Source organism: Macrobrachium nipponense, chromosome 35 (assembly GCF_015104395.2).
Source record: "Macrobrachium nipponense isolate FS-2020 chromosome 35, ASM1510439v2, whole genome shotgun sequence".
In the NCBI taxonomy this organism is placed as follows: Eukaryota; Metazoa; Arthropoda; class Malacostraca; order Decapoda; family Palaemonidae; genus Macrobrachium; species Macrobrachium nipponense.
The window spans coordinates 26,377,427-26,386,569 of NC_061096.1; positions in this window are offsets into that span (position 1 = coordinate 26,377,427).

Genomic DNA, 9,143 nt, shown 5'->3' on the forward strand with positions numbered 1-9,143 from the left:
TTGTCAATCAACGTCACGTCTGGTCTATTTGTACGTATCACCCTATCCGTTCTGATACCATAAAATTCTTTCAATTCTCCTTATGATTTGTCTTTCTGGCACGCTGGTATTATAAAGCAGCTGGCCAATATTCATTGTCCTGTGGGTCGTCAACGGAATTTCGGGCTGCTGTTATCAAAGGCAACTGGTTATCAGGGACAGGCTGGGGTCGTCAGGGGTCTGTCCAGTGAATACTGAATAGACCCCTGACGACTACGGCCTGTTCCCGACCTACGAGAGTATACCTGTTGACGACCCCAGCCTGTCCCTGATAACCTGTTGCCTTTGATAACACCAGCCCGAAATTCCGTTGACGACCTACAGCACAATGAATATTGGCCAGCTGCTTTATAATACCAGCGTGCCAGAAAGACAAATCATAAGGAGAATTGAAAGAATTTTATATAGAATCAATTCTGTGATTTCTGCCATTAATTTTAATAAAACATGTTTGAAAGAAGGTCTGTTTCCAGCACATTATTATTATTATTATTTCTCACTGAATATCCTAGGCTTATTTGTAGCCCATTATCTCAACTCCCTATTCCCAACTCCTTATTTAACATTCAACCGCTTGTTGTTATACACAGTGTTTGATTAAAGCTGCCACTTTCACCTCACTACTAGAGGAGGCTGCTCCTCATTCTTTCTGTTCCGTTTTGCTGGTGAGCAACGGTGATGTTCGTCAAAAGCATTGCGTGTACTTGTGTGCGTGGTTGTGGAAATATGGCTGACTGTCTATGTGTGTGTGAATGTGTATTAAAAATGGCTGTCTAGCTGTATATCTACAATATGAATATGTGTGTGTATATACTTTGTGTATATATATGTATATATGTGTGTATATGTATATATATACATATATATAAATATATATATTATATGTACACATACACACACACATTATATATATATATATATAATATATATATATATACACACACATATACATACTGTAGATGCACGGCTGGACAGCCATTTTTAATACACATTCACACACACACACCACACTCACTTAGACAGTCAGCAGCCATGTATATATATATATATATATATATATATATATATATATATATATATATATATATATATAATATATATATATATATATATATATACCTATATAAATACATTTACATATATATGTTTGTATTATATATGATATATACATTATATATTTATATATATACATATATATATATAATTATATGGGCCTTTAGCGATCGGAAGCGATCTCATTCCCTGGGGCATCCTCGCCAATGGAGTGTCATCGAATGGGGTTTTATTTTTGCCAGGGATGGACCCTTCCCCATTCTCAGCTCCAATAGCTAGCCAGAGAGATGGAATCTTCCCTCCTGCCACACCAGGATCAAATATTTTGCACGTACTGTATGAGGAATTGAACTTACAGGGTTTTTATGACATGCAAAGGTTGCCACGAACTTACGGGTTTTTATGGCGTGCCAGAGGTTGCCACAGTAATATATGCAAGTAATCAACCCATTATGCATTGCATAAGCCATACTTTGCATATATAAAAGACATTGAACTTACAGGTTTTTATGCTGCGCCAGAGGTTGCCACAGTAGTATATGCAAGTATTCAACCCATTATGCATTGCATAACCCATTCTTTCCATATATGAAAGGCATTGAACTTACGGGTTTTTGGTTACGCCGCACCAGAGGTTGCCACGGTAGTATATGCAAGTATTCAACCCATTATGCATTGCATAAGCCATACTTTGCATATATGAAAGGCATTGAACTTACGGGTTTTTACGCCGCGCCAGAGGTTGCCACAATAGTATATGCAAGTATTCAACCCATTATGCATTGCATAAGCCATACTTTGCATATATGAAAGGCATTGAACTTACGGGTTTTTACGCCGCGCCAGAGGTTGCCACGATAGATATGCAAGTATTCAACCTATTATGCATTGCATAAGCCATACTTTGCATATATAAAAAGGCACTGAACTTACAGGTTTTTGTTTTACGCCACGCCAGAGGTTGCCACAGTAGTATATGCAAGTATTCAGCCCATTATGCATTGATAAGCCATACTTTGCATATATAAAAGTCTTTGAACTCACGGGTTTTACGCCGCGCCAGAGGTTGCCACAGTAGTATATGCAAGTATTCAACCCATTGTGCATTGCATAAGCCATACTTTGCATATATAAAAGGCATTGAACTTACGGGTTTTTATGCCGCGCAGAGGTTGCACAGTAGTATATGCAATATTCAACCCATTATTGCATTGCAAGCAATACTTTGCATATATTAAAAGGCATTGAACTTACGGGTTTTTATGCCGCGCCAGAGGTTGCCACAGTAGTATATGCAATTATTCAACCCATTATGCATTGCATAAGCCATACTTTGCATATATAAAAGGCATTGAACTTACGGGTTTTTACGCCGCGCCAGAGGTTGCCACAGTAGTATATGCAAGTATTCAACCCATTATGCATTGCATAAGCCATACTTTGCATATATAAAAGGCATTGAACTTACGGGTTTTTACGCCGCGCCAGAGGTTGCCACAGTAGTATATGCAAGTATTCAACCCATTATGCATTGCATAAGCCATACTTTGCATATATGAAAGGCATTGAACTTACAGGTTTTTACGCCGCGCCAGAGGTTGCCACAATAGTATATGCAAGTATTCAACCCATTATGCATTGCATAAGCCATACTTTGCATATATGACAGGCATTTGAACTTATGGGTTTTTACGCCGCGCCCAGAGGTTGCCACGGTAGTATATGCAAGTATCAACCTATTATGCATTGCATAAGCCATACTTTGCATATATGGCACTGAACTTATAGGTTTTTACGCCGCGCCAGAGGTTGCCACAGTAGTATTATGCAAGTATTCAACCCATTTTATGCATTGCATAGCCATAATTTGCATATATAAAAGGCATTGAACTTACGAGTTTTTTACGCCGCGCCAGAGGTTGCCACAGTAGTAATATTGCAAGTATTCAACCCATTATGCATTGCATAAGCCATACTTTGCAAATATGAAAGGCATTGAACTACGGGTTTTTTTTTACGCCACGCCAGAGGTTGCCACAGTAGTTAATGCAAGTATTCAACCCATTATGCATTGCATAAGTCATACTTTGCATATATGAAAGGCATTGAACTTACAGGTTTTTACGCCGCGCCAGAGGTTGCCACAGTAGTATATGCAATTATTCAACCCATTATGCATTGCATAAGCCATACTTTGCATATATAAAAGGCATTGAACTTACGGGTTTTTACGCCGCGCCAGAGGTTGCCACAGTAGTATATGCAAGTATTCAACCCATTATGCATTGCATAAGCCATACTTTGCATATATGACAGGCATTGAACTTAAGGGTTTTTACGCCGCGCCAGAGGTTGCCACGGTAGTATATGCAAGTATTCAACCTATATGCATTGCATAAGCCATACTTTGCATATATAAAAGGCATTGAACTTACGGGTTTTTATGCAAGTATTCAACCCATAATGCATAGCATAAGCCATACTTTGCATATATAAAAGGCATTGAACTTACGGGTTTTTACGCCGCGCCAGAGGTTGCCACAGTAGTATATGCAAGTATTCAACCCATTGTGCATTGCATAAGCCATACTTTGCATATATAAAAGGCATTGAACTTACGGGTTTTTACGCCGCGCCAGAGGTTGCCACAGTAGTATATGCAAGTATTCAACCCATAATGCATAGCATAAGCCATACTTTGCATATATAAAAGGCATTGAACTTACGGCTTTTTACGCCGCGCCAGAGGTTGCCACAGTAGTATATGCAAGTATTCAACCCATTGTGCATTGCATAAGCCATACTTTGCATATATAAAAGGCATTGAACTTACGGGTTTTTACGCCGCGCCAGAGGTTGCCACAGTAGTATATGCAAGTATTCAACCCATTGTGCATTGCATAAGCCATACTTTGCATATATAAAAGGCATTGAACTTACGGGTTTTTACGCCGCGCCAGAGGTTGCCACAGTAGTATATGCAAGTATTCAACCCATTATGCATTGCATAAGCCATACTTTGCATATATGAAACGGAACATTGAACTTTTACGGTTTTTTACGCCGCGCCAGAGGTTGCCACAATAGTATATGCAAGTATTCAACCCATTATGCATTGCATAAGCCATACTTTGCATATATAAAAGGCATTGAACTTACGGGTTTTTACGCCGCGCCAGAGGTTGCCTACAGTAGTATATGCAGTATTCAACCCATTGTGCATTGCATAAGCCATACTTTGCATATATAAAAGGCATTGAACTTACGGGTTTTTATGCCGCGCCAGAGGTTGCCACAGTAGTATATGCAATTATTCAACCCATTATGCATTGCAAGCAATACTTTGCATATATAAAAGGCATTGAACTTACGGGTTTTTAACGCCGCCGAACCAGAGGTTTCCCGCCACAGTAGTATATGCAAGTATTCAACCCATTATGCATTGCATAAGCCATACTTTGCATATATAAAAGGCATTGAACTTACGGGTTTTTACGCCGCGCCAGAGGTTGCCACAGTAGTATATGCAAGTATTCAACCCATTGTGCATTGCATAAGCCATACTTTGCCTATATAAAAGGCATTGAACTTACGGGTTTTTTACGCCGCGCAGAGGTTCTGCCACAGTAGTATATGCAAGTATTCAACCCATTATGCATTGCATAAGCCATACTTTGCATATATGAAAGGCATTGAACTTACAGGTTTTTACGCCGCGCCAGAGGTTGCCACAATAGTATATGCAAGTATTCAACCCATTATGCATTGCATAAGCCATACTTGCATATATGACAGGCATTGAACTTATGGGTTTTTTACGCCGCGCCAGAGGTTGCCACGGTAGTATATGCAAGTATTCAACCTATTATGCTTGCATAAGCCATACTTTGCATATAAAAGGCACTGAACTTTATAGGTTTTTACGCCGCGCCAGAGGTTGCCACAGTAGTATATGCAAGTATTCAACCCATTATGCATTGCATAAGCCATAATTTGCATATATAAAAGGCATTGAACTTAAACGAGTTTTTTACGCCGCGCCAGAGTTGCCACAGTAGTATATGCAAGTATTCAACCCATTATGCATTGCATAAGCCATACTTTGCAAATATGAAAGGCATTGAACTTACGGGTTTTTACGCCACGCCAGAGGTTGCCACAGTAGTTAATGCAAGTATTCAACCCATTATGCATTGCATAAGTCATACTTTGCATATATGAAAGGCATTGAACTTACAGGTTTTTTACTTCCGCCGCGCCGGAGGTTGCCACAGTAGTAATATGCAATTATTCAACCCATTATGCATTGAAAATCATAAGCCATACTTTGGCATATAAAAAGGCATTGAACTTACGGGTTTTTTGTTTTTTTTACGCCGCGCCAGATGGTTGCCACAGTAGTTATGCAAGTATTCAACCCATTATGCATTGCATAAGCCATACTTTGCATATATGACAGGCATTGAACTTAAGGGTTTTTACGCCGCGCCAGAGGTTGCCACGGTAGTATATGCAAGTATTCAACCTATTATGCATTGCATAAGCCATACTTTGCATATATAAAAGGCATTGAACTTACGGGTTTTTATGCAAGTATTCAACCCATAATGCATAGCATAAGCCATACTTTGCATATATAAAAGGCATTGAACTTACGGGTTTTTACGCCGCGCCAGAGGTTGCCACAGTAGTATATGCAAGTATTCAACCCATTGTGCATTGCATAAGCCATACTTTGCATATATAAAAGGCATTGAACTTACGGGTTTTTACGCCGCGCCAGAGGTTGCCACAGTAGTATATGCAAGTATTCAACCCATAATGCATAGCATAAAGCCATACTTGCATATATAAAAAGGCATTGAACTTACGGCTTTTTACTCCGCGCCGAGGGTTTGCCACAGTAGTATATGCAAGTATTCAACCCATTGTGCATTGCATAAGCCATACTTTGCATATATAAAAGGCATTGAACTTACGGGTTTTTACGCCGCGCCAGAGGTTGCCACAGTAGTATATGCAAGTATTCAACCCATTGTGCATTGCATAAGCCATACTTTGCATATATAAAAGGCATTGAACTTACGGGTTTTTACGCCGCGCCAGAGGTTGCCACAGTAGTATATGCAAGTATTCAACCCATTATGCATTGCATAAGCCATACTTTGCATATATGAAAGGCATTGAACTTACAGGTTTTACGCCGCGACAGAGGTTGCCAACAATAGTATATGCAAGTATTCAACCCATTATGCATTGCATAAGCCATACTTTGCATATTTGAACTTACGGGTTTTTACGCCGCGCCAGAGGTTGCCACAAAAGTATATGCAATTATTCAACCCATTATGCATTGCATAAGCCATACTTTGCATATATGAAAGGCATTGAACTTACGGGTTTTTACGCCGCGCCAGAGGTTGCCACAGTAGTATATGCAAGTATTCAACCCATTATGCATTGCATAAGCCATACTTTGCATATATAAAAGGCATTGAACTTACGGGTTTTTACGCCGCGCCAGAGGTTGCCACAGTAGTATATGCAAGTATTCAACCCATTATGCATTGCATAAGCCATACTTTGCATATAGAAAGGCATTGAACTTACGGGTTTTTACGCCGCGCAAGAGGTTGCCACGGTAGTATATGCCAAGTATTCAAACCTATTATCATAAGCCATACTTTGCATATATAAAAGGCACTGAACTTACAGGTTTTTACGCCGCGCCAGAGGTTGCCACAGTAGTATATGCAAGTATTCAACCCATTATGCATTGCATAAGCCATACTTTGCATATATGAAAGGCATTGAACTTACGGGTTTTACGCCGCGCCAGAGGTTGGCCACAGTTAGTATATGCAAGTATTCAACCCATTATGCATTGCATAAGCCATACTTTGCATATATGAAAGGCATTGAACTTACGGGTTTTTACGCCACGCCAGAGGTTGCCACAGTAGTATATGCAAGTATTCAACCCATTATGCATTGCATAAGCCATACTTTGCATATGAAAGGCATTGAACTTACGGGTTTTTACGCCGCGCCAGAGGTTGCCACAGTAGTTATATGCAAGTATTCAACCCATTATGCATTGCATAAGCCATCTTTGCATATATGAAAGGCATTGGAACTTACGGGTTTTTAACGCCGCGCCAAGAGGTTGCCACAGTAGTTATATTGCAAGTATTCAACCCATTGTGCATTGCATAAGCCATACTTTGCATATATAAAAGGCACTGAACTTACAGGTTTTTACGCCGCGCCAGAGGTTGCCACAGTAGTATATGCAAGTATTCAACCCATTATGCATTGCATAAGCCATACTTTGCATATATGAAAGGCATTGAACTTACGGGTTTTTACGCCACGCCAGAGGTTGCCACAGTAGTATATGCAAAGTATTTCAACCCATTATGCATTGCATAAGCCATACTTTGCAAATATGAAAGGCAATTGAAAACTTACGGGTTTTTTGTTTTTACGCCACGCCAGAGGTTGCCACAGTAGTATATGCAAGTATTCAAACCCTATTGCATTGCTAAGTCATATCTTTGCTATATGAAAGGCATTGAACTTACAGGTTTTCACGCCGCGCCAGAGGTTGCCCACAGTAAGTATATGCAATTATTCAACCCATTATGCATTGCATAAGCCATACTTTGCATATATAAAAGGCATTGAACTTACGGGTTTTTACGCCGCGCCAGAGGTTGCCACAGTAGTATATGCAAGTATTCAACCCATTATGCATTGCATAAGCCATACTTTGCATATATGACAGGCATTGAACTTAAGGGTTTTTACGCCGCGCCAGAGGTTGCCACGGTAGTATATGCAAGTATTCAACCTATTATGCATTGCATAAGCCATACTTTGCATATATAAAAGGCATTGAACTTACGGGTTTTTATGCAAGTATTCAACCCATAATGCATAGCATAAGCCATACTTTGCATATATAAAAGGCATTGAACTTACGGGTTTTTACGCCGCGCCATAGGTTGCCACAGTAGTATATGCAGTATTCAACCCATTGTGCATTGCATAAGCCATACTTTTGCATATATAAAGGCATTGAACTTACGGGGTTTTTTACGCCGCGCCAGAGGTTGCCACAGTAGTATATTCAAGTATTCAACCCATAATCGCATAGCATAAGCCATACTTGCATATATAAAAGGCATTGACTTACGGTTTTTACGCCGCGCCAGAGGTTGCCACAGTAGTATATGCAAGTATTCAAAACCCATTGTGCATTGCAATAAGCCATACTTTGCATATATAAAAAGGCATTGAACTTACTGGGTTTTACGCCGCGCCAGAGGTTGCCACAGTAGTATATGCAAGTATTCAACCCATTGTGCATTGCATAAGCCACTACTTTGGCATATATAAAAGGCATTGAACTTACGGGTTTTTTGTTTACGCCGCGCCAGAGGTTGCCAGTAGTAGTATGCAAGTATCAACCCATTATGCATTGCAGTAAGCCATACTTTGCATATATGAAAGGCATTGAACTTACAGGTTTTACGCCGCGCCAGAGGTTGCCACAATAGTATATGCAAGTATTCAAAACCATTATGCATTGCATAAGCCATACTTTGCATATATAAAAGGCATTGAACTTACGGGTTTTTACGCCGCGCCAGAGGTTGCCACAATAGTATATGCAAGTATTCAACCCATTATGCATTGCATAAGCCATACTTTGCATATATGAAAGGCATTGAACTTACGGGTTTTTACGCCGCGCCAGAGGTTGCCACAGTAGTATATGCAAGTATTCAACCCATTATGCATTGCATAAGCCATACTTTGCATATATAAAAGGCATTGAACTTACGGGCGTTTTTTACGCCAGCGCCAGAGTTTGCCACAGTAGTATATGCAAGTATTCAACCCATTATGCATTGCATAAGCCATACTTTGCATATATGAAAGGCATTGAACTTACGGGTTTTTACGCCGCGCAAGAGGTTGCCACGGTAGTATATGCAAGTATTCAACCTATTATGCATTGCATAAGCCATACTTTGCATATATAA